General features: G+C 41.4%; 1 protein-coding gene across 1 annotated transcript in view; it reads right to left on the bottom strand.

Moving 5' to 3' along the window:
- The window catches only part of LOC311599342 (large ribosomal subunit protein uL1-like), a 68,166-nt gene that overhangs the window by 39,636 nt on the left and 1,014 nt on the right, over positions 1-27,516 (bottom strand).

Here is a 27,516-nt window from a genome sequence, read left to right as displayed (position 1 = left end):
ACCAAACACTCAATTATAGGATCGTATAGGAGCCCAACTTTATTAAAACCACAGTACTTTTCCATGCCCTGACAAAGAATTATGCATACGTGTTCTAATAATAATTTGCTGGATATAGAAAAAATAGAGGTAGAAAGATTTATAAATGAATATTCACCATAAGTACTGAATACAGCATTCAGATATTACTTGATAAACAATCATGTTTTAAGTAATTTTTGGTCTCTGACTCAGTTGGAATCAATTGGTGTCAGTGACATAACTCTTGTAAAACTCTGTTAAAGATTTTGGTAAAGTATTGCTCCGTCCTTCCCCATGTGATGCTTTCTGTGATGGTCAATAAATACAGAGCAAAGCCCTTTGTTAGGTACACAGAGGGAGAGAGAGAGAGAAAGAGAGAGAGAGAGAGAGAGAGAGAGAGAGAGAGAGGGAGAGAGAGAGAGAGAGCAACTTTGCTATTGCTGCACAGCGTGTGTGTGTGTGTGTGTGTGTGTGTGTGTGTGTGTGTCTGTGTAACTTTATTTACAACCCACCCACACAATGCTGCTATTCTCCCTTTCCTCTTCTCCTCTATTATTTCTCTTTATCCCTCAGGACATTTTTACTTTGTTCATGTCATACAGGCTTTCATACTTTTACACATCTGTCCGAAATGTAGAAACACACACACAGAGTATAAATGAAAATAAAATTTAAAAAGAAAAAGTCCTTAAAGTCTTTTTGAACAATACTCATTAGCATATACTTTTGCTTTGATTTTTTTCTACAAAATTTATGTATAATAATTAATGGTCAATCAGCTTGAAATTGTTCTTTGTGTTGATAATGGCATTTTCAATGATCTTGGTACTTTCATAAATGTTATCATACTATCTGCACATAAAAATGATTTACCTCTGGCTCTTTTAGCATTACACTTTTATATATTAGTAAGTATCAACAAAAACTTCCAGTATAATATTGTATGGTAGAACAGGGCTCCTTGTCAACTCGCAATTTTTACTAGTGACAGGAATTAAAATACTACTTTTCTCCATTCTAACCAGAACTATGTTCTGGGGCGTTCACTTTGTAGGGCATGGTAGTGGAAACAGAAGAGTGATGTTACTGTGACCTCTTCTGGCCAAAGGTGGTCACGCGATTCACCTGAAGAAATGAGGATGTGCATTACCAGGTGTGGGGCGCCACCTTGTGGAAGGAATAATTTAGTGTATCTGATCTGTGCCTTGGTCTGCAGCTACTTGATGACATCAGTCATCCTCACCACAAGCACCTCTTCTCTCTCAAAAACCGGAATTCCATAATCAGGGATTAATTCATCTGAATAACAAATAGTACATCCTCAATAAGATCCTCTAGGAAGTTTGCTCAATCAGAGCTGGTCAGTACCCAGAAAACAACAATACACACCAACGCCAGATTATTTACTTTTGGTTTTTCGGGACAGGGTTTCTCTGTGTAATTTTGGCTATCCTGGACTCTCTTTGTAGACAGAGATGGCCATGAATGTAGTCCTGGCTGTCCTGGACTCACTTTGTAGACCAAGCTGGCTCACAGTGATCCACCTGCCTCTGCCTCCCTGGGTGCTGGGATTAAAGGCATGCGCCACCATGCCTGGCTCTAATGCCAGATTTTATAGAGATGCTGTGGTGTACAATTGACAGGGTAGTCAGAGGTTGGAAGCAATTCTGGGGCACATCATGATACAGATCTCTCATGTCTCCTAGACTTCACCAAATCAATGGCTGCTAACAGCATGTCAGAGGCTGGAAGCAGTTTGGGGGTACATCATGATATAAGGCCTTGCAAACACCAGATCACCTCCTAGACAGTGCACATGCCAAGTGAGCTCCCTTAACAGGGCGGCTCTTGGCATAATCCCAGCACTCGTGAGGCAGAGGCAGGCGGAGCTCTGTGAGTTCAAGGCCAGCCTGGTTTACAAAATAAGTACAGGACTAGTGAGATGGCTCAGAGCATAAAGGCTAAATCCAAGGACCTGAGTTTAATCCTAGGACAGCCAAGGGTACACAGAGAAACCCTGTCTCAAAAAGCAAAAAAAAAAAAAAAAAAAAAAGGAAATAAAGCTATATTGCTATTTTACATAAAAATTTTGGATCCTACAACACCCTTTTATTTACAACACTTGATCATTTCCACATTTTTTAGGCCTGTGCCATTTGTAAAACAACATTAAGTCAAGTCATACGTATACTTCACTGATGGTCCATGGGTACCCATGTGGAAAGAGTCCTTGTATGGTTGTGGTGAACAAATTTGTTTACCATTTCCCATCATGCAATTTTAACTATGTAATGAGAGTATTTATGAAGTATTAGGCAGCAGGTAATTCTGATTGGTTGCGTTTTTATGGCTCCAGCTGAGAAATCCAGGGTTTTCTGCCCAAAAGATTCTTTTTTTTTTTTTTAAGATTTACCTATTATTTATAGGGTTTGTTTTTTGTTTTTGTTTTTGTTTTTGTTTGCCTGCATTCTGTTAGCATGCTAGAAGAGGGCTCCAGATCTCACTAGAGTGTTATGAGCCAACATGTGGTTGCTGGGAATTGAACTCAGGACCTTTGTAAGAACAGCTCTTAACTTCTGAGCCATCTCTCCAACCCTTCCTTTTTTTTTTAAGTTTATTTTTTATTGCCCCACCAAGGCATTCTCTTTGTAATGTGATTGAAACTTGGACCTGTATCCCATTAGCCCCACAGTTTCCTTCTCTTTCTCTAGCTCTTATTTTATGTCTGAGTGTTTTGCCTGTTTTTTGACTCCACCTGCCTTAACAAAATGAATCAATATTATTACTAAAAAGAATCTATATTAATTTTTAAGAAGCATTCTAGAGAGCACTACCTAGATCAGGCTGGTCTTGGAAAAACCAAACCAAACAGACAGATAAATAAGCTTTGGGTTTTGGTTCCATATAGGTTGTTAGTTAGTTAGCTAGTTAGTTTGTTTTTCAGTCAGGGTTTGTTTGTAATAACCATGATTGTCATGCAACTTTCTCTGTAGACCAGTTTGGGCTGGAAACAGAGATTGTCCTGTTTCCAGATTTGCAGTGTTGGAAATTCCGTTTTGTTTTGTTTCTGTGCAGCAGTCAAGGGTTTCTCTGTGTAGTAGTCCTGGCTGTCTTGGAACTCACTCTGTAGAGCAGGCAGGACTCACACTGAGCGATTCACTGTCTTCTGCCTGCCAAATGTTGGAATTGTTTTGTTTTGTTTCGGGCTGGGGAGGCGGGGGAGGGGGGTTGGGGTTCCAGACAGGGTCTCTCTGTGTGGCCTTGGCTGCCCCAGACTCACCCTGTAGACCAGGCTGGTCTACCTGGAATTCACAAGGCTTAGCCTGCCTGCCTCTGCCTCCCGAGCGCTGGGATGAATGGTGGGCTCCACCACACCCAGCTAAGTGTTGGATTTCTGTTTTGTTTTCTGTTTTCTGTGAAATAAAGGGTTCCTCTGTGTAGTCATGGCTGTCCTGGAAGTCACTCTGTAGACCAGACTGGACACAGACTCAGAGGTTCACTTTCCTCCGCCTCCCAAGGAATGTTGTGTTTAGGTGTTTGCTTGTTTTCAGGGTTAGGGTTTCAATGCAACAACCCTGGCTGTTCTGCAACTTGCTCTGCAGACCAGTCTGTCATTTTGCTTTGGTTAGTCTTTTCTGTGCAGTGAAGCGCTTCACATTTAGAGTCAGGCAGGGACACACATAATATGCCGTGGCTTTTCCAGAACCCTCTCTGAATGCCAGGCTTCAGAGTGACCCACCAACCTCTGGCCTCCAAGTGCCGGATGAGAGCCGTGGGCCACCACAGACGGGCTCTAATTCAATGTTTTATCTTGCTGTCTAGTTTGGTTGAGTGAAAAAGTATCTGAAGTTAGTTCAAGGTCATCACCTCTCCCTCATCCTTTGACCTTGTGTCAGAAAGGGTGGGTGACTGAACTTGTTATCTCTTAATTACCTTCCAGTGAAACCTTAGTTTCTCCTTGGAGGTGGAGAGGCCTCCATGGCCAATGTGAAAGTCAGCCATTTTCAGGTGTCACAGGAAAACGCTCATTTGTTTTTTTGGTCCCTAGTCCCTCCTCCCCATCCCCCTACCCCTGCCCCTCATTAGACAGGGTCTCTCTGCATAGTAGCCTTGGCTGTCCTGCAATCACTTTGTAGACCAGTCTGGCCTCAAACTCAGTGATCTGCCTGCCCCTGCCTCAGGAGTGAGTGCTGGGATTAAAGGTGTGTGCCACCACCATGTCCAGCTGGTTTTTGTTTTGTTTTGTTTTAATAGATGCTGTCAGTCTCTTTATGTAGCCTTTATTGTCTCAGAATTCACTGGGGTTTTTTTTCCTCTTTCCTTTTTTTTTTTTCTTCTTTTTTAAGATTTCTTGACTATTCCTCGAACTCACAGCAGTCTGTCAGCCTCTGCTTCCTGAGTGCTGGGATTAAAGAAAGCCGTGTACCACCACCTCCTGGCTTTTGGTTATTTCTTTGAGTCAAGATCTCTCTCTCTCTCTCTCTCTCTCTCTCTCTCTCTCTCTCTCTCTCTCTCTCTCTCGTGCTGGGTATACAATCATACTGATTTTGTGGACTGGTTAAAAAGCACTGCTGCATTACTAATAAATAAAATCAGTAATGATGACTAATAAATGTTAGTAACTAGCCAGCACTACCTAGACAAGGCTGCCTAACTCTGCTGTGATCAAATGAGAGAACTATGAACATTGGTCTCCATTTGTCTGTCTGTGTGTCTATAATCTATCTATCTATCTATGTGTGTGTGTGTGTGTGTGTGTATGTATCTATCTATCGTCTATGTATTTATGTATTAGTGTAGTACGGAGACTACACTAAATAAAGGACTAGTTTATCTTTTATAAATAGCTGAGTAAAGAATTAAATATTTAGTGGGGCATGGTGCCACATGCCTTTAATCCCAGCCCTTGGGAGGCAGAGGCAGGTGGATCGCTGTGAGTTCCAGGCCAGCCTGGTCTACAAAGTGAGTCCAGAACAGCCAAGGCCACACAGAAAAAAACCTCCTCCAAGAAACAAAACAAAACAAAAAGACAGGGCTGCTGCTTCCATATCGGTGAGGTCAGATGCCATCCACATGGGGGCTTCATTATGGCAATGTCAAGAGCCAAGCTTTGTTTGAACTGTGACTATCACATTCCACACGGTGGGGGATGGGGAGGAGAGAGAAAGGAAGACACGCACACAGGCATGCACTCCCCCTCTGTTGGGGACGGGCTATATGGCCAATGTTCTTCCATCTTGTCAGAGCCTAGGTTCCTATTTCTCCAGCAGTCTGTCATTTACCAGAAACCAGGTGATCATGCCGTGGTTCGGCAATTAGACACCTGTTGTAGTTTATTGTGGGGCACAGTCTTTCTAAGACCCTCAAGCTCATAGTAAGAGCTACTCCTCTCTGGCTATAAACTAGCTTTTCCAGTAAGACTACTGGTAAGATCAGATTAAAGGCCAGCTGCCTGCGAGCAGCAGTTCTGGGAACTTTTTCCTGACAAAACACATCTTTTACAACTTCCCTTTCTCTCTGGAATTTCCCCCTCTTCTGTGATTAGAGCAGCTGTAAAGGTAGACACCTGCTGGAGCATTCCAGAGTTAGGTATCCGTAGCAACTTCGCTTACGTAAATACCCATTCCCGAGTGCCTATAAAAACTCTGTGAAATTTTTTCAATAAACGAGGCTTGATCAGAATCCAGACTTGCCCTCATTTCTTTGTATCTCCTGTCTCCCCACTTGTCTGCCCCCTCCACAGGTACCAATTAAAGATCCTGCAGGCTGGGACACCCCTCTCACTGAGAGAGAGAGAGACAGAGAGAGAGAGACAGAGAGAGAGAGACAGAGAGAGAGGGAGGGAAGGAGGGAAGGAGGGAGGGAGAGAGAATTTGAAAATTAAAGACATACTAAAGAAGAAATATGAGATAAAGAGTATAAAAAAGTGAGAAGGAATACAAAATGAAAATTACGAAATTCAAGGAACCAAATTGGTCCTGGTGGTTCATTGCTTTAATCCAATCACTGTGAAGGCAGATCTCTGACTTCTAAGTCAGACCGTGGTACACATAAGCATACAGATGCCTGGTCTCACACCAGTGCATCCATAGAAATCTTGAAGAATCAAACAAATCAGAAGGTAATGACGGGTTATATCCATGCATAGATGGGAATTTTTTTCCTTTCCTTTCTTCTTTCTTTTTTCTTTTTTCTTTTTTCTTTTTCTTTTTGCTATTCACTGAGTTGTAAGAGATTTCAGTGTTCATGGAACACAGAGACAGGACACTGAGGGCCTGTCTAATGAGCTGCTTTCTTCTCTACCACCGCCCCACCCCATGTATTTTTTGTGCCCACAGTCTGAGATATTTAATCCTTCCTTCCTTCCTTCCTTCCTTCCTTCCTTTCCTTCTTTCTTTCATCTGTGCTTGTGTGGCCCCTGTTTTATCACACATGAATTATGTTCATGATCTTATTTATTCATTCATTCATTTATTTTTTAATTTTGTGTTCACCTCTTTGGTTATTTCTTTTTGTTTTGTTTTTGTTTTTCAAGATGGAGTTTCTCTGTGTAGCCTTGGCTGTCCTGGACTGACTTTGTAGACCAGCCTGGCCTCGAACTAACTCAAAGCAATCCACCTGCTTGTGCTTTCCAAGTGCTGGGATTAAAGAAAGCCGTGAGCCACTACCACCCAGCTTTCAGTTATTTCTTTGAGTCAAGATCTCCATATATATATAAAGAGTCACTGCTGCATTACTAATAAATAGAAACCATACTAATTATTGATAAACATTCTAGGCCAGGCTGCCTGAGTCTGCTGTGATCAAATGAGGGAACTATGAGGATTGGTATAAATTTGTGTGTCTGTGTGTCTCTGTGTCTGTAATCATCTATCTATATATCTATCATCTATGTATTTACTTACTTACTTACTTACTTACTTACTTACTTACTTACTTACTTATCTACTTACATACTGTTTAAGTTATTTTGGAGACAGAGTCTCTCTATGTATTCCTGTCTGTCTTGGAGATTGCATGTATACTGACTTAGTTTGGAACTAGAACTTTTCTTGGAGTTAAAGAAATTGTAGTTTTTTGTTTGTTTGTTTGTTTGTTTGTTTTCCAGACATTGTTTCTCATGTAGCCTTGCCTGTCTTGGCCTTGCTTTGGAGACCAAGCTGGCCGCCAACTCACAGCAATCCTCTTGCCTCTGCCTCCCAAGTGGTGAGATTAGAGGCGTGGTGGTCTTATCTCAGGTTTTAATTACAACTAATATAATGAAAAATAAACTGATCAATTTGTTGCTGCTCTGCCTTAAGGTCCCTCAGACCCTAAGGTTTTGAGTTTTGTTGTTTTGAGTTTTTGGTTTTGTTTTGCTTTGTTTTTGTTTTTCTGTTTTTTGTTTTTTTACTCTCTCTCTCTCTCTCTCTCTCTCTCTCTCTCTCTCTCTCTCTCCATATTTCATATCTTCCCTTTCAAATGATTGATTTATCTGTGTGTGCATTGTTTTGTTGTTGTTTAGTGTTTTTTGTTTTGTTTTGTTTGAGACAGGGTTTCTCTGTTGTAGACAAAGATCTGATTGTCTCTGCCTCCTGAGTGCTGGGATTAAAGGCTTGCGCCACCACCGACCAGCTTCTTTTTGTTTCTGTTTTTATTTGTTTGTTTGTTTGTTTTTGTTTTCAAAACAGGGTTTCTCTGTAGACCAGGCTGGCCTCAAACTCAGAGCGATCAGCCTGCCTCTGCCTCTGGTGCACTGAGATAAAGGCGTGTGCCACCACACTAGGCCTTAGTTTAGGTTTTAATTACAACTAATAAGATGAAAATTCAAATGATCAATTCATTGATGCTCTGCCTTAGGCAGGGTCTTCCTGATCCCTGGCCATATGGTTTTTGTTTTTTTACTTTTACTTTATTTCTTTCTCTGTAAATCCATATTTCATTTCTTCTTCTTTTTTAAATGATTTATTTGATTTTATGTGCATCGGGTTGTTGTTGTTGTTGTTTCTGTCTTTTTTGTTTTGTTTTTGCATGCAAGTATGTCTGCATGAGGGTGTCAGATTTCCCTGGACCTGCAGTTCCAGGCAATTGTGAGCTGCCATGTGGAGGCTGGGATTTGCACCTGAGTCAGTTTTTCCTGTGATTTAATTTTATCTGGGAGCCAGCAAGCCTCATGGATGATTGTTCCACCTCCTTTACCTACATGCGGGGGAAGAGGAAGGGGAAGGGGAAGCCACAACCTAGGGTGCTTCCAAAGCCGTGGGCTCCATCCTCTTAGTACTGCATGCACTTAATCCATACATGCCTGTCGTGTCAGCACCCAGCAGCTGGAAAGAGAAGATCATCTCCAGCACCATTGGACTGGTGCTTTAATTTGCTCTAACTCTGTATTTAGTCTGAGAACAGAAGGTGTGGGTGGGTGGGCAGCATTGGCGGCAACAGCAGATACAACAAAGGAGTCACCCCAAGTGGTGAAGTGTTCAAAAGGAGCCTCCCTCCCCCAACGCTGCCTTTCCTAATGGTGCCACTAACTGATTTGTCAGTCAGGTCACTTTTGCTCTTTCACTTGGGCCTCCCTGTTAGGGAAGGAAGGTTTCCCCTGTTTTCACAGCTCTCTGTTTATTCTACTTTCACTTTGTGTGGCCTGAGGGGTTGGGTTGGTTACTGATCAGAGTCTAAGGTTCAGTTACAGTTTGTAAGAGCATCATAAAGGATGGTCATTTATACAGAGAGAAAGAGGGGGACAGAGACAGAGACACACAGAGAGAGAGACAGAGACAGACAGAGACAAAGAGACAGAGACAGAGACAGAGAGAGAGAGAGACAGATTAAATGGACATCAAATTAAATGGACAATAAAGTAGCAGGGAGTTAAAAACACATAGGCCTTCAATCCCAGCACTCTGGAAGCAGAGGCAGGGGGATCTCTGTTAGTTTGAGGCCAGCCTGGTCTACAAAGACAGTCCAAGACAGCCAAGGCTACACAGAGAAAACCTGTATCAAAAAAACCAACCAAACAAACAAGACAGGTTTGTTTGTAATAGGCATGGCTGTTTTGCAACTTTCACTGTAGGCTAATCTGGCCTGGAAACAGAGATCAGCCTGCTTTCGCCTTTCCAGTTTGAGAATTTCTTACTTTCTTTTTTTCCCTTTGTTTGTTTGTTTGTTTTGTTTTGTTTTTCAAGACAGATCCTCCTACCTCTGCCTCCCGAGTGCTGGGATTAAAGGCGTGAGCATGTCTGTGGGAGGGTGTCAGATTTCCCTGGAACTGGAGTTACAGACAGTTGTGAGCTGCCATGTGGATGAAAGAAATTGAACTCACCTCTTCTGGAAGAGCTGCCTGTGCTCTTAACTAACTGCTGAGTCATCTCTACAGACCTTCATTTCTTGGTCTTAAAACAAAACAAAACAAAAACCCATCACCAACAACAAAAACAAAACAAAACAACAACAGACAAAAAGAAACCAATGTCATTATTTTTATCTGAAAGTGAGAGCCACAGCATCCAGATGATGGTGCAGTTTTCTCATAAAGTATACTCTTTTCTGTGTGACAGTGCCTCAGCATTTAAACAAAAAAGAGCATTAAGAAAAAATAAAATGGTGGAGCATGTCTTTACTCCCAGCGCTTGGGAGCCAGAGGCAGGTGGATCTCTGTGAGTTCCAGGACAGACAGAGCTGTTGCACAGAGACACCCTGTCTCGAAAAACCACAAAAATAAATAAATAACAATAACAATAAAAATGCCTCAAGGGTTAAGAGCACTGGCTGCTCTTGCAAAGGTATTGAGTTCAATTCCCAGCAGCCACATGGTGGCTCATAACCATCTATGAGAAGATCTGGTGCCCTCTCCTGGCCTGCAGGTGGAGATGCAGGCAGAACACTGCACACTTAATGCAGAAATCAATCTAAAACAGAAGGAGAGAAAAACAAAATGAAATGAGCCAGCTGAGAGGGAGGTCTGGTGTTGCTCCTGTGATCTCATTTTTAGGAGAGCAAGATATGACTCAGTGGAAATCTGGCATGTTCCGTGGGTAGATGGGCACCTCTAGGATGTAAACTAGCTAATGGTTGGTTAAAGTTTAGATGTGATTCTTTTTTTTCCCCCTTTTTTCTTTTTTGGCTTTTTGAGACAGGGTCTCTCTGTGTTAGCCTTGGCTGTCCTGGACTCACTTTGTAGACCAGGCTGGCCCCAAATTTACAGCAATCTGCCTGCCTCTGCCTCCCGAGTGCTGGGATTAAAGGCGTGTGCCACCACACTCAGCAGATGTGTGATACTTTTAAGATTTAGACACCCCTGTGCGTGCACATACACATCTTTAAAGATAAATATCAAAAACAACCGATTCTGTCTTTGTAACTGCACTTATTGGAGTTTTTCTTGTTTCATCCATTAAGTGTGTGTGTGTGTGTGTGTGTGTGTGTGTGTGTGTGTGTGTCTGTGTGTCTGTGTGATTTGTTCCTTTTTTTCTGTCCTTTTCTTTGCTGGCTACAAGCAGTTCTGGCCCAGAGATTTAAGCTTTGTACCCACCCTCAGAAAAATAAAAAAAATAAAATAAAATAAAAACTTAAACCTCAGCTGAGTGATCAGTCATCGGCTCTATCTATGACCACTGCCTCAGTCTACCCTGACATGCTGAGGCTGGTTATTGACCAACCCCCTTCCTTTTTTCCTTCTTACCTCCTTCACTCCCAGCACCCCTTTCTTTCCTCTTCCAGAAATGGACTGCTTCCTGATGTCAGCTTAAGTCAGTCACTTCTAGGTCATGGTAGAGGGGACTATGAAGGGCCCCAACCCATTTCACATAAATAGTACCCTGAACGATGAGAACAGGCCTTGGCTGCTCTGTCTTTTGGTCTCTGTGGTCTCCTGTTTATGTTTGAGCCTGTATGTGAACCCACACATTTCTTTCCCCCACAAATTAGATTCCAAAACAAATGAGTGCTTGTAGTGGTTTTTTTATTTTTATTTAAAGGGTACTTTCTAGATCAGGGGAGAATGCCTCCACACAATTCCTCTCTCCCCACACCTGCAGTCATCCCCCCCTCCCCATGTGAATTGGATTTAAGTCCCTGACATCTGGAGGCACAGAGAGTAAACACAGAGAACAGAGAAGACATGGGAAAGATCACTTTGGAAGAATTTTTTTTCTGTGTGGCGGTACCTCAGAATTCAAATGAAAGAGAGCATGAAGACAAAGCAAATGGGACTAGAGAGATGGATCAGTGGTGAGGAGCACTGTCGGCTCTTCCAAAGGACCTGGGTTGGATTCCCAACACCCACACGGCAGCTCACAACTGTGGGTAACGCCACTACCAAGGGATCTGACACATTCATACTGACTGACGCACATTTAAAAAATAATAATAAGGCCTGGTGGTGGTGGTGCACGCCTTTAATCCCAGCACTTGGTAGGCAGAGGCAGGCAGATGCTGTGAGTTCTAGGCCAGCCTGGTCTACAAAAGCAAGTTCAGGACAGTCAAGGCTACACAGAGTAACCCTGTTTTTAAAAACCAAAACAAGAAAACAATAATAAAATAAAATAAAGGCAAATAAAATGAAAAGAACCATCTCAGAAGTCTGGTGCTGCTCCTTGGTCTAATTTTTTTGTTTTGGTTTGGTTTTTGTTTTTGGAGACAGGGTTTCTCTATGTAGTCTTGGCTTTCATGAACTCGCTGTATAGATGAGGCTGGCCTCAACTCACAACGATCCACCTGTCTCTGCCTCCCGAGTGCTGGGATTAAAGAAAGGTTTGTGCCATCACTGCCTGGCTACTGAAAGATTCTGAACTAGGGTTTTTTTTTCTGTCATTATTATTATTTTAACAGTTTATTTTCAATTTTTTAAAAAAATATTTATTTATTATTATGTATACAGTGCTCTGTTGTCTGCATGTATGCCTACACACCAGAGGAGGACATTAGATCACATTATAGATAGTTGTGAGCCACTGTGTGCTCACTGAGACCTCTGGAGGAGCAGTGGTAAGATCAGATTAAAGGACAGCTGCCTGTGAGCAGCAGTTCTGGGAACTTTTTCCTGACTAACCAAATCTTTCACAACTTCCCTTTCTCTCTGGAATTTCTTCTGCAATTATAGCAGCTGTAAAGGTAGACACCTGCTTGAGCATTCCAGAGTTAGGTATCCATAGCAACTCTGACTGTTTTCACACGTTTTCTGACCAAAGAAGTAACTTCCTAACATGAGTGATGCATCTGTTCAATTTCGATAGAAAGAGGATTTTTGCCTGGGGGGGGGGGGTGCCTTAGAATGCTTACTTTTGCCTATCCACCCAGTTGTTCCAGACTTAGTGAAATCACTGTTTCTCTCACTTTTTAGTGGTCTGGGAGCCTCATTTAGTGAGAGAAGCTCACACGGCTGTGTTTTGAGTGTATTCAGTTTTTCACAGAAATACTGATTTGGCCTTGAAAAACATGCATTACTGTGTGTTTCTTCCCAAAGCCCACCCATGCATAGAAGTACTGCACCTTTAAAAACTGACTGTTTTTACATGTTTTCTGATGAAAGAATCAACTTCCTAATGTGTGTGATACATTTCTTCAATTTCGTTAGCCAGGGGATTTTTGCCACGGGGGGGGGGGGGCGTGGTATGACTTAGAGTACATGACTTTTGCCTATCCATGCAGTTGTACAGGATAGTGAAATCACTGTTTCTGTCACTTTTTAGTTGTCAGAGAGCTTAGTTTTAGTGAGAGAAGCACACACAGATGTGTTTTGAGTGTATGCAATTTTTCACAGAAATAGTGACTTTGCCTTGAAAAATACGATTTACATTATGTTTCTTTGTGAAACACACCAGTGCGTAAAGTACTTTCCCTTCAAAACTCACAGATTTTACAATTTCTCTGACCAAAGAGGCAACTTCCTAACATGAGCGACACATTTATTCAGTTTCATTAGGATTTTTGCCTCATGGGGGATGCCTTAGAGTACACACTTTTGCCTACCCACGCAGTTGTACTGGACTTAGTGAAATCACTGTTTCTCTCACTTTTTACTGATTAGGGAGCTTACTTTTAGTGAGAGAAGCTCAAACAGGTGTGGTTTTAGTGTATTCAATTTTCACAGAAATAATGACTTTGCCTTGAAAAACATACGTTACACACACATGGGTAGAAGTATTGTAAAAAATGGAATACACTCAAAACACACCAATATGAGCTTCACTCAGTAAAGCTAAGATCCCTAACTACTAAAAAGTGAGCGAAACAGTGATTTCACTAAGTCCGGTACAACTGCATGGATAGGCAAAAGTACTGTATTCTAACACATCACTCCTTAGGTAAATGAAATTGAACAAATGCATCTCAGAACTTTGCCACTTGTCTACTTGGTTAAAAACTTGGAAAAAATGTCATTTTTGAAAGCACAGTACTTCTACACATGAGTTTATTGCAGGAAGAAACAACACTGTAATGCATGTTTCTGTGGAAAACTGAACACATTAAACTAACACATGTGTGAGCTTCTGTGACTAAAACTAAGGTTCCCTGCTCCCTGAAAAGTGAGAGAAATGCTGATCTCACTAAACACAGACACATACTCAGAACCTGTAAGACTGCTGATAGGCAAAAGTACTGTACTCCAAGGCATCACTCCTTACACACACACACACACACACACACACACACACACACACAAACCCATTTCTAATGAAATTGAACAAAGGCATCTCTGAAGTATGTAACTTTTTTCTGTGGTTAGAAAACATGGGAGAACAGTCATTTTTGAAAGCACAGTGCTTCTACACATGTGTTTGTTTCAGAAAGAAACATCACTGTATCACATGTTTCTGAAGTCAAAGTCACTGCTTCTATGGAAAACTGAACAGACTGAACAAACACATGTGTGAGCTTCTGTCAATAAAACTAAGATTCCTCCTCCCCAAAACATGACAGAAATGCTGATTTCACTAAATACAGCCACATACTCAGAACCTGAACAACTGTGTTGATGTGCAAAACTAGTGGACTCTAAGGCATCACTCCTTAGGCAAAAAACCTGTTTCTAATGAAATTGAACAAATGTACCTCAGAATTTTGTAACTTGGATCTTCAGTTATGAAATGTGGAAAAACAGTTTTTGAAAGCACAGTGCTTCTACATATGTGTTTGTTTCAGGAAGAAACAACTGTAATGCATGTTCTTGAAAGCAAAGTCACTGTTTCTATGGAAAACTGAACACACTGAACAAAAACATGTGTGAGCTTCTGTCACTAATATGAAGATCCCTGCTCCCTCAAAAGTGAGAGAAATGCTGATTTTATTAAGCAGTCACTTACTCAGAACCTGTACGACTGCATTAATAGGCAAAAGTAGTGTACTCTAAGGAATCACTCCTTAGGCAAAAAAGCCATTTCTAAGGAAATTTATCAAATGATTCTCTGACATTTGTAACTTGCTTCTCTGTTTAGAAAAAGGGAAAAACAGTCATTTTTGAAAGCACAGTACTTCTACACATGTGTTTTTTTAAGGAATAAACAACACTGTAATGCATGTTCCTGAGAGCAAAGTCACTGTTTCTATGGAAAACTGAACACACTGAACAAGCACATGTGTGAGCTTCATGTCACTAAAACTAAAGTCACCGATTGCTGAAAAGTGAGAGAAACACTGATTTTACTAAGCAGAGTCACATACTCGGAACCTAAACAGCTGTGTTGATAGGCTAAAGTAGTGTACTCTAAGGGATCAATCCTTAGGCACACACACACACACACACACACACACACACACACACACACACACACACACACAAAAACACATTTCTTACGAAATTTAACAAAGGCATCTCCAATATTTTTAACTTGTTTCTTTGGTTAGAAAACATGTTTTAAAAAGTTTTGAAAGCACAGGACTTCTACACATGTGTTTGTTTCAGGAATGAACACAGCAATGTGCATTTTTCAAAGCAAACTACTATTTCTATGAAAGACTGAATATACTCAAAACATAAATATGTAAGATTCTTTCACTAATACTAAGCTTCCCTGACTGCAAAAACGTGTGAGAAACAGTGATTTCATTAAGCATGGTCACTTACTCAGAACTGGTACAAGTGTGGGGATAGGCAAAAGTATTGTTCTCTAAAATATCACTCCTTAGGGGGAAAAAAGTTTCTAATGAAATAGAATAAATGATTCACTAACATTCATAAGTTGCTTCTTTGGTCAGAAAATGTGTAAAATCAGTCAGTTTTTGAAGGCACATTATTTCTACACATGGGTTTGTTTCAGGAAGAATCACACTATAAAGCATGTTTTTCAAAGCAAAGTCACTGTTTCTATGAAAAACTGAATACACTCAAAACACACATATGTGAACTTCTCTCACTAAAACTAAGCTCCCTGATCACTAAAAATGAGAGAAACAGTGATTTCACTAACCACAGTCACTTAGTCAGAACCTGTACAACTGCATTGGTAGGCATAAGTAGTATACTCTAAGACATCACGCTTTAGAGAAAAAAAAAACACCTGTTTCTAACAAAATTGAACAAATGCATCACTAATGTTAGTAAGTTGCTTCTTTGGGCAGAAAATGTATAAACACAGTCAGTTTTGGAAAGCACAGTACTTCAACACATGGGTTTGTTTCAGGAAGAAACACACTATAACACATGTTTTTTCAAAGCAAAGTCACGGTTTCTATGGAAAACTGAATACTCTCAAAACACACCTGTGTGAGCTTAAAAACTAAAAACAAGCTCCCAGATCACTAAAAAGTGAGAGAAACAGTGATTTCACTAAGCACAGTAACTTACTCAGAACCTGTACAACTCTGCACAGTAGTGTAAACTACGGAACCACTCCATAGGCAAAAAACACGTTTCTAACAAAATTTAACATATGCATCACTAACATTAGCAAGTTGCTTCTTTGGTCAGAAAACATGTAAACACAGTACTTCTACATATCATTTTATTTCAGGAAGAAAGACACTCTAATGCATCTTTTTAAAAAGTGAAGTCACTATTTTTATGGAAAACTGAATACACTCGAAACACACGTGTGAGCTTCTATCACTAAAACTAAGCTCCCTGCTCACTCAGAAGTGAGGGAAACAGTTATTTCACTAATCACAATCACTTACTCAGAAGCTGTACAACTGTGTAGAAAGGCAAAAGCAGTTTTCTCTAAGGCATCACTCCTTAGGTTAAAAAAAAAAATCTAACAAAATTGAACAAATGAATCACTTACATTAGTAAATTGCTTCTCTGGGCAGAAAATGTGTAAAGACAGTTAGTTTTTTAAAGAACAGTACTTCTACACATGGGCTTGGATCAGAAAGAAACACACTGTAATACATGTATTTGAAAGCAAAATCACTCTTTCTATAGGAAACTGAATATTCTCAAAACACACATGTGTAAGCTTCTCTCACTAAAACTAAGCTCCCTGATCACTAAAAAGTGAGTGAAATATGAACTGACCATATCAAATGTGAAGTATGGTCTGACCATATCAAGTGTAAAACATGGTCTGACCAAGCTGAGGGTGAAACATGGGCTAAACAGATTGGGTGTGCATCATGCTCTGACTATGTCAAGTGTGAAGCATGGGTTGCCCTTGTCAAGTGTGAAGCATGGTCTCCCTATGTCAAGTGTGAAGCATGGTCTCCTTATGTCAAGTGTGAAGCATGAGCTGATTCTGTCCAGTGTGAAACCTGTGCTGGACATTAGGAGTTGAAGGATGGACTGACAATGAAGCATGGGCTGACTGTGTTGCATGTTAAGCATGGAGTCATTTTTCATGGGTGAAGCAAGGGCTGACAACGTCAAGTGTAAGCATGGGCTAACCAGGTTGAATGTGAAGCAATCACTGACTCTGTCATGTATGAAGCATGGTCTGAGAGTGTTGACTGTGAGTCATGGGATAACTCTACAGAGTATGAAGCATGGGCTGAAAATTTCAAGTACAAATCATGGCCTGACAGTGTAGAGTGTGAAGCATTGGCTGACAGGGTAGAATGAGAAACATGGGCTAATCACATCAAATGTGAAGCAGGGTCTGACTGTGTTGAGTGTGAAACTTCTGCTGACCATGTCGAATGTGAAGCATCAGCTGGCCATGTCAAGTGTGAAATATGGACTGACAACATCAAGTGTGAAGTTTGTTCTGACCAGGTCAAGTGTGAAACTTGGGCTGACTCTTTTGAATATGAAGCATGGGCTGACTGTGTTGAGTGTGATGAATGGACTGACTGTGTTGAGTGTGATGAATGGACTGACTGTGTTGAGTGTGATGCATGGGATAACTCTATGGAGTGTGAAGCATAAGCTGATTATGTCAAGTACAAATCATGGCCTGACAGTGTAGAGTGTGACCAGGTGGAGTGAGAAGCATGGGCTAATCACATCAAATATGGGCTGACTGTGTTGAGTGTGAAGCATGGCCTGACTATGTTGACTGTGCAACATGGGCTAACCAGATCAAGTGTTTCATGAGCCTACTAGGTCAAGTGCTAAGCATGGTGTAAACAGGTTGAGTATGAAGCATGGGCTGACTGTGTAAAGTAAGAAGCAAGGGCAGACCATGAAGAGTCTGAAGCATCAGCTAACTGTGTTGAGTGTGATTCATGTGCTAAGTGTGTCGAATGAGAATCATGGGCTGACTGTTAAGAGTGTGAAGCATGTGCTGGCCATTTCAAGTGCGACACATGGGCTGACTGTGTCAAGTTTGAAGCATGGGCTGACCAGATGGGGTGGGAAAAATAGAATAACCATGCTGAGTGTGAATCATGGCCTGACCATGTTGAGTGTGAAGCACAGGATGACCTTGTCGAGTGTAAATCATGGTCTGACTGAGTCAAGTGTGAAGCATGAGCTTACCATGTCTAAAGTGAAGCATGGTCTGCCTCTGTCAAATGTGAAGCATGGGCTGACTGTGTCCAGTGTGAAGATTGAGCTGGACCTTTTGAGTTGAAGCATGGAGTGACAGTGTCAAGTGTGAAGCATGAGCTGACTGTGTTGAGTGCTAAGTATTGGCTGATTTTCATGAGTGAAACATGGGCTGAAAATGTCAAGTGTGAAGCATGGGCTGAGAGTGTTGAGTCTGAAGCATGGGCTGAGAGTGTTGAGTCTGAAGCATGGGCTGGCTGTGTCGACTGTGAAACATGGCCTGAACGTGTCAAGTGTGACACATTCATCATCTCTCATAATCACAGGAAAGCACCTTAGTGGTTCACCCTGTCATTGGGCCTGCTTAACAGCAGCAGAAAATCCCATAGGTCCTTTTGTCTTCCTTTTATGCTTTTAGGTAATCCTAGACAGTGGCTTATGACCAAGTTCTGCAAGGAAGAACACTTTGGGTTATGGTGTATTTTAGTTTCCATTTCCAAGTCAAGTTCTTCCTTTGAGGCTAAGTTTTCCTCTCCTGATTCATCATTATCTTTTTCTGAACTGCTTTCCTGGTGCTCTTCTACTGAACAATAAACAGTGTTCCTAGATCCTGGGTGGGATTTCAACAAAGGGGTTCCTTCATGAGAAAAAGAGGTTAGACTCTGAATTATGTGGCAGTTCTCCCTCATCTCCTAATGCCTGTCTGAGTACATTCCATATAGTAAACACTGTCATTGGCATATCTTTTCCTCTAGTCTCCTTCAACTGGTTTTTAATATCTATGTCTATTTTATCTTTTTTCTTAAGAGTACATTTAATAATATCAGTGAAACTCCATCTATCTGTACATTTGATAAAAAGCAACTTACTAACATGAGTTTTGCATGTGTTCATTTTCACTAAAAATGTTTCCCCCCCCCCCAAGGATTGATGTCTTAGAATGCACAGCTTTTGCCAACCAACACAGTTGTACAAGTTCTGAATAGGTGGCTGTGCTTAGTGAAATCAATGTTTCTCACACTTTTCTCAAAGAAACAAGCTTAGATATAGTGAGAGAAGCTTAATCATGTGTTTGTTTAGCGTGTTCTGTTTTCCTTAGAAACTGTTTCTTTGCTTTAAGTCAGAAAGAAACACATTTGTACAAGTACTGTGTTTTCACAAATTAGTGTTTCTACTAGTATTCAAACTATTAAGCAACTTCCTAACACAAGTGTTGCATTGTTACTGCCCAGCTGGGGCTCTGAAGAGGTCCAGGGTAGGGTCTCCGGGACTGGATGTAGATGCCCTTCCAGTTTGCTTTATCTCTTGGGTGGCCAGAGCTGATGGCTCAGGCAACTGATCAGGATAGAAAGAGAAAGGAGGGAAGGGGAAAACAAACCCAAGGTTTCTTCTCTAGGGACTGGATGTATTGTGGCCAAGGAGGAGAATTTAAATGGACCACAAATTTCCTATGACTGAGGCTGTAAAAGTGGCTTCTGGCTAGAAACTGCACAAGGGTTGTAAAAGGAGGCTCTTTGATCTGTAGATAGGCCTCCTTGTAGAGATCTCCTAGTGTAAACTTTGGCTTAAGTAAAAAAGCCCTGAGTCTGCTAACTTATTTGCAAATCTAGTGAGAAGTAAGAAATAAGAGAGAGATAGAAATTAAACCACTCACACACATTCATTCAAGAGAAAGGGTGGATGAAATTAAGCATCTCAACATCAACTGAAGTATGGTTTCCCAATCTCCACACATACATTCAAGAGAAAGGTTCAAGAGAAAAAGTGGATAAAGTCAGGCATCTTAACTTCTACTGAAGTTAAGCTTCCCAACTTAAGTCCCATTTATTGGAGATGACCATGCTTATACTTCTGAGAAAAGGGAATTATCTCATAGTCAAAAGAATATAATTCATCACAAAAACAAATAAATTCTAAAATATAACAGGTTACATGTTTTAAAGCTAAGCATTTCTCATCCATGTATCCATTACATAAGTTCATAGTGAGTTCAGAATGATGAAGGTTGACAGGGTCTAAGGTTAATAGGGTCTGAAACTTACAAGTGTATATGGCTTATGAACTAGGATGGACCTAACTATACATTATCCAACTATGTTCATTATGAACTTAGGACAATAATTTTATCTGTCTTTCATTCTAAGAAACAGAGTAAATTCAGACATCTCTAGGTAACTTCATTCCACTTGGGTTAATGTGAAGTTTAAACAAACTTGCCTATATTTATGGTGAAATACCAGGATGTGTGGTGCCATCTGGAGTGGGGACTTGTCTGAAGCCACAAATCTGCTGCGAATTTATCCTCAGTGAGGCATCTGGAGGTCCACAAAGGTATTTAATGCAGCCATAAACTAACTTTAACTTTTAAAACTATATCAATCAAATTAGGAATTCCATAATCAGGGATTAATTCATCTGAATAACAAAAAGTACTTCTTCAATAAGATCCTCTAGGAAGTTTGCTCAATCAGAGCTGGTCAGTACCCAGAAAATAACAATTCACACCAATGCCAGATGTATTACTTTTGGTTTTTTGAGACAGGGTTTCTCTGTGTAATCTTGGCTGTCCTGGACTTGCTTTGTAGACCAGGCTGGCCATGAATGTAGTCCTGCTGTCCTGGACTCACTTTGTAGACCAAGCTGGCCTTAGACTCACAGTGATCCACCTGCCTCTGCCTCCCTGGGTGCTGGGATTAAAGGCATGCACCACCATGCCTGGCTCCAATGTCAGATTTTAGAGAGATGGAGCAGTGCACAATTGACAGAGTAGTCAGAGGTTGGAAGCAATTCTGGGGTACATCACAATACAGACCTTGATCTCTCATGCCTACTGGATGTCCCCCAAATCAATGGCTCTTGACAGCATGTGAGAGGCTGGAAGCAGTTTGGGGGTCCATTGTGGTACAAGACCTTGCAAACACCAGATCACCTCTTAAACAGCCCACATGCCTAGTGAGCTCCCTTAACAGGGTGGCTCTTGGCATTGCATGTATTCACTTTCATTAGAAATGAATTCTTAACCCTAATCCTACCATGGACCCTAAATCTGACCCTAACCCTAACCCTAACACTAACACTAACACTAACACTAACACTAACACTAACAAGTACTGTGCTTTCAGAAGTGAGTGTTTCTATAAGCTTTCAAACTGAAAAGCAACTTACTAACATGAGTGTTGCATGTTTTTGCTTTCATTAGAAATGAAACCTAACTCTAACCCTAACATAGACTCTAACCCTGACCCTCACCCTAACCCTAACTCTAACTCTAACCCTAACCCTGACCTGAACCACAACCATAACCATAATGCAAACCCTAACCCTGACACTAACACTTACCCTAACAAGAACTGTGCTTTCAGAAATGAGTGTTTTTACAAGCTTTCAAACTAAAGAAGCAACTTACTTACATGAGTGTGGCATCTGTTCACTTTTTTTAGAAATGAGTTTTTCTCCCCTAAGGAAAGATGTCTTAGAGGGCACAGCTTTTGCCAAACAATGCAGTTGTACAGTTTCTGAATAAGTGACTGTGCTTAGTGAAATCAATGTTTCTCACACTTTTCTCAGAGAAACAAACTTCGATTTAATGAGAGAAGCTTACCCATGTTTTTTTGTTTTTGTTTGTTTGTTTTTTGTTTTTTTGTTTTGTTTTGGTTTGGTTTGTTTTGGTTTTGGTTTTCGAGACAAGGTCTCTCTGTGTTAGCCTTGGCTGTCCTGGACTCACTTTGTAGACCAGGCTGGCCTCCAACTCACAGCGATCCAACTGCCTCTGCCTCCCGAGTGCTGGGATTAAAGGCGTGCACCACCATGCCCAGCTTACACATGTGTTTTTTAGTGTATTCAGGTTACCTTATTAATGGTTTCTTTGCTTTAAGACAGATGAGTTACATTCTGTTTCAGAAACAAATTTGTACAAGTATTGTGCTTCCAGAAATGAGTGTTTCTGACAGTATTAAAACTAAAGAAGCAACTTACTAATGTGAGTGTTGCATGTGTTCACTTTTGTTAGACACAGGTTTTTTTCTAAGGAAGGATGTCTTAGAATTCACAGCTTTTGCCAACCAATGCAGTTGTACAGGATCTGAGTAAGTGACTGTGCTTAGTGAAATCAACGTTTCTCACAGTTTTCTGTGAAACAAGCTTGGATTTAGTGAGAGAAGCTAACACGTGTGTTTGTTTAGTGTATTCAGTTTTACTTAGAAATGGTTATTTGCAATAAGAGAAATGCTATACAGTGTGTTTCTTCTGAAACAAATACATGTACAAGAACAGTGCTTTCAAAAATTGGTGTTTTGAGCAGGGTGTGATGGCACATGCCTTTAGTCTAAGCACTCAGAGGCAGAGGCAGGCAGATCACTGAGTTCGGGGCCAGCCTGGTCTACAGAGTGAGTCCAGGACAGCCAAGGCTAGCACAGAGAGACTGTCATGGAAAAAAAAATAATTTGGTGTTTTTACAAATTTCCAAACTATTAAGCAACTTACTAACATGAGTATTGCATGTGTTCACTTTTGTTAGAAATGAGTCCCTAACCTTAACCCTACCCTGACCCTAACCATAACACTAACAAGTACTGTACTTTTAGAAATGAGTGTCTCTACAAGTTTTCAAACTAAAAGGCAACTTACTAACATGAGTGTTGCATGTTTTTACTTTCATTAGAAACAAAACCTATCCCTAACCCTAATGCTAACCCTAACAGGGACCCTAACCCTAACCCTAACCCTAACCCTAACAGGGACCCTGACCTTATACCTTACCCTAACACTAACCATAACCATAACCATAACCATAATCATAACAAGAACTGTGCTTTCAAGAAATGAGTGTTTCGACAAAGTGCAAGGTGGATCCAAGATGGCACCTCCAAACACACAGAGTATCTGATCTACAGGACAGAGACTACGGACCAGGCTAAGAGCTACAGACCACAAGACCTGAAAAGTCCTAGGTGAGTTGGGTCTGCAAAGTACAGAGCACAGGTGGTACTGGCCACCCAACTGGTCCATGAAGGATAAGTGCACAGTCCCCAGAAACTGGACCATACCTACCAGGGAGCTGCTGCTTGCCCCTGGGTACTCAGTAACTGCATACTCAGGGACTCTGTATCTGATACTGAATTGAGGGCAGTGTAACTCAAACTGGGAGCTGCAGGCCTGGGAAAATGCAGGAAAATGGAGGGGAATCTGACCTTAGACCATCTGTGAGTCCTGAGAAAGCCCCAGAGTTTGGCAACCATACAGGCACAAAAATCTAAAGCCCAACACAGCTGTGGCTCTCTGTATCCCTCTCTTGACTGATCTGTGGGACAGCTGGCCCAGGTGGTCTGGAAAGTATGAAGCTTGGACAACCAGTCCACCAAGGGACCTAGGACCCACACAGGGTCTCAGGAGGCTGTCAGCATGCCCTCCAGCCACAACTCCAAAGCTGCACACTCTCTGGCTGATCTGAGGCTGCTTTGTCTGGTTGGATCAGGCAGAAACCCCTATCCCAGCAGTCTGTTCCCCCACACATGTGAGTGGAACTGAATTGCCCTAGATGGACCAGGCAAATGCCTAGCCAGCCAGCACAGCTCAGCTGAGGCTCCAACACTCTCAAGAGGGTCTGAGGGAATCCAAGATGGCTGTGAGCAGTGTGGACCCTGTTTGGAAGCTCCAGTGAACAATTCAGTGAATTGCACAGATTTCTGAGCCAGGAACACCAAGGTCCCCACACCACAGCAGCAGAAGTGCTCCACGGTTCGGAGGGATCAGGGTGCGGAGGACCTGCTTGCCCCTGCACACGGGAGGAGCGCGGACTTTCTCGAATCAGAGCAGCAGCAACAGAGACAGCAGTGTCACCAGCGGCACCAGCAGCACCAGCGGTGGTGGCTGAGGTTTGCAGCTCAGAGCCTTCCAGTGGAGGTGATTGGTGTGGTGGACGGTGGGAGTTGCTGTGGGAGAGGGGAGTCTGGACAGGATTTGGGTTGCGTGGTGCCTTGAGACCAAAACTGGACTCGGCAGACAGTTCAGCCCCAGAGTCTGGGGTTTGCTCAGTGAGCTGTGCCGTGGAGACACTGGCTCAGCTCAGCAAGCAATTCTGCCCGAGGCACAGCTCCCCTGTTGTGACACAGGCTGAGTCGAGTGCTCACTTCCACCCTAGGCACCAGCTCAGTGCAGCCATAGTTTTCCTGCTGTGACACAAGCTGGGCGGAGGACTCAGTTCCACCCTAGGTGCTTGCTCAGCACAGTCGCAGTTCTCCGGCTGTGACGCAAGCTGGGTGGAGCGCTCACTTCCACCCTAGGTGCTTGCTCAGCTCAGCCACAGTTTTCCTGCTGTGACACAAGCTGGGCAGAGCACTCAGTTCCACCCTAGGCGCTTGCTCAGCGCAGCCGCAGTTCTCCTGCTGTGACACAGGCTGGGTGGAGCGCTCATTTCCACCCTAGGCACCAGCTCAGCGCAGCCGCAGTTTTCCTTCTGTGACGCAAGCTGGGCAGAGTGCTCAGGTCCACCCTAGGCGCTTGCTCAGCACAGCCGCAGTTCTCCTGCTGTGGCAGACGGTTCATACTCATCAAAGGTAAAGTCAACCAAGATGACCTCACAATTCTGAACATCTACACTCCCAATACAAGGGCACCAACATTTGCAAAAGAAATACTAACAAAGCTTACTCTACACATCAACCCACACATATTGATAGTGGGAGAGTTCAACACCCCACTTTCATGAAAGGATAGGTAAAAACTAAATTGAAAAACAATGACATTAACCAATGCCTGAATCAAATGGCTTTCACAAATATCTATGGAACTTTTCACCCAAATATGAAAGATTACACCTTCTTCTCAGCACCTCATGGAACCTTTCCAAATTTGATCATATAATAGGTCAGAAAACAAGCCTCAACAGATACAAAAAGATTGAAATAATACTTTGTGTCCTATGGACTAAAGATAGACTTCAACAACAGAAAAAATAAAAAGCCTATACACACATGGAAACTAAACAACTCTCTACTTAATGACACCTGGGTCAGGGAAGAAATAAAGGAAGAAATTAAGGACTTCCTGAAATTCAATGAAAATGAAGGAACAACATACCAAAATTTGTGGGAGACATTGAAAGCGGTGCTAAGAGGAAAATTCATAGCACTAAGTGCCTTTAGGAAGAAAATGGAAACATCCTACATAAACAACTTAACAAGACATCTGGAAGCCCTAGAAAAAAAAGAAATGGACACACCCAAGAGGAGTAAACATCTGGAAATAATCAAACTCAGGGCTGAAATCAATAAATTAGAAACAAAGAGAACAATTCAAAGAATCTTTGAGAAAATCAGCATGATAGACAAACCATTAGCCAAACTAACTAAAATACACAGAAACACTATCTAAATCAACAAAATCAGAAATGAAAAGGGTGACATAACAACAGACACTGAAGAAATACAAAAAATCATACAATCCTACTTTAAAGGCATTTATGCCACAAAATTTGAAAATCTAAGGGAAATGGACAACCTTCTTGATTGATTCCATATGCCAAAATTGAATCGAGATCAGATAAACAAATTAAATAGCCCCATTTCACCTCTAGAAAAAGAAGCAATCATTGAAGTCTCCCAACCAAAAAAAGCACAGGGCCAGACGGTTTCAGTGCAGAATTCTACCTTCAAATAGGAGCTAATACTGATACTCTTCAAGTTACTCCAAAAGATAGAAAGGATGGAACATTACCAAACTCTTTCTATGAGGCCACAGTCACCTTGATACCTAAACCTCACAAAGACTCAACAAAGAAAGAGAATTTCAGAACAATTTCTCTTACGAACATTGATGCAAAAATAATCAATAAAATACTTGCAAAATGAATACAAGAACACATCAAAGATATCATTCACCATGACCAGGTAGGCTTCATTCCAGGCATGCAGGGATGGTTTAACATATTTAAATCCATCAATGTAATCCACCATATAAACAAACTGAAAGAGAAAAACCACATGATCATCTCCTTAGATACAGAAAAAGCATTTGACAAAATCCAACACCCATTCATGTTTAAAGTTTTGGAGAGATCAGGAATGCAAGGCACATATCTAAACATAGTAAAGGCTGTATACAGCAAGCCAGTAGCCAACATCAAATTAAATGGAGAGATGCTCAAGGAAATTCCTCTAAAATCAAGGACCAGACAAGGCTTCCCACTATCTCCATATCTTTTCAATATAGTTCTTGAAGTTCTAGCCAGAGTAATAAAACAACAAAAGGATCCAAATGGGAAAGGAGGAAGTCAAGTTATCCATATTTGTAGATGATATGATAGTGTACATAAGTGACCCCCAAAATTCCACCAGAGAACTCCTACAGCTGATAAACACCTTCAGCAAATTAGCTGGATACAAAATTAACTCAAAAAAGTCAGTAGCCTTCCTATACACAAATGACAATCATGCAGAGGATGGAATTAGGAAAACCACACCCTGCCACAAGCAATATAAAATATCTAGGAGTTACTATATCCAAGCAAGTGAAGGACTTGTTTGAAAAAACTTTAAGTCACTGAAGAAAGAGGTTGAAGATAACTTGAGAAGATTGAAGGATCTCCCTTGTTCATGGATTGTGAGAATTAACATAGTAAAAATGGCCATCTTACCAAAGGCAATTTATGGATTCAATGCAATCCCTATCAAAATACCTACACAATTTTTTAAAGACATTGGAAGATAAATTCTCAATTTCATATAAAAACAACAACAACAAAAAAACAGAATAGCTAAAGCAATTCTGTACAATAAAAGATCCTCTGGAGGAATCTCCGTTCCTGATCTCAAGTTGTACTATAGAACAACAGTAATTAAAACAGCATGGTACTAACATAGCAACAGGCTGGTTGACCAATGGAATCAAATTGAAGACCCAGAAGTAAAGCCACACATTTGGACACTTGATTTTTGACAAAGAAGCCAAATCTATTCAATAGAAAAACAATGGCATCTTCAACAAATGGCGCTAGTCTAACTGGATGTCTACAGGTAGAAAAATGTAAGTAGACCCATATTTGTCACCATGCATAAAACTCAAGTCCAGGTGGATTAAAGACCTCAACATAAAACCAGAGACACTAAATCTGTTAGAAGAAAAAGTAGGGAGCAGCCTGGAACGCATTGGCACAGGAGACAACTTCCTGAACAGAACACCAACAGCCCAGGCCTTAAGGTCAAATGGGGATCTCATGAGGCTGAGAAGCTTCTGTAAGGCAGAAGACACTGTTAACAGAAGGCAACAGCCTAAAGACTGGGAAAAGATCTTCACCAACCCTACATCTGACAAAGGTCTAATATCCAAAATATATAAAGAGCTCAAGAAATTAAACTCCACCAAACCAATGACCCAATTTAAAAATGGGGCTTAGAATTAAACAGAATTCACAACAGAGGAATATTGAATGACTGGAAAAAACACTTAAAGAAATGCTCAATTGTGCTCGCTTCGGCAGCACATATACTAAAATTGAAACAATACAGAGAAGATTAGCATGGCCTCTCTGCAAGAATGATGCACAAATTCATGAAGCGTTCCATATTTTTGGCACTCAGAGGAAGGATAGCAGGCTGCCAAGAAGAGACTTGATACCCTATGAGCATATACAGGGGGAGGAAGTCCCCCTCAGGCACAGT

Source organism: Acomys minous, assembly GCF_964271855.1.
Source record: "Acomys minous genome assembly, chromosome: 6".
Lineage (NCBI taxonomy): Eukaryota > Metazoa > Chordata > Mammalia > Rodentia > Muridae > Acomys > Acomys minous.
This window is presented reverse-complemented; position numbering and strand designations above follow the sequence as displayed.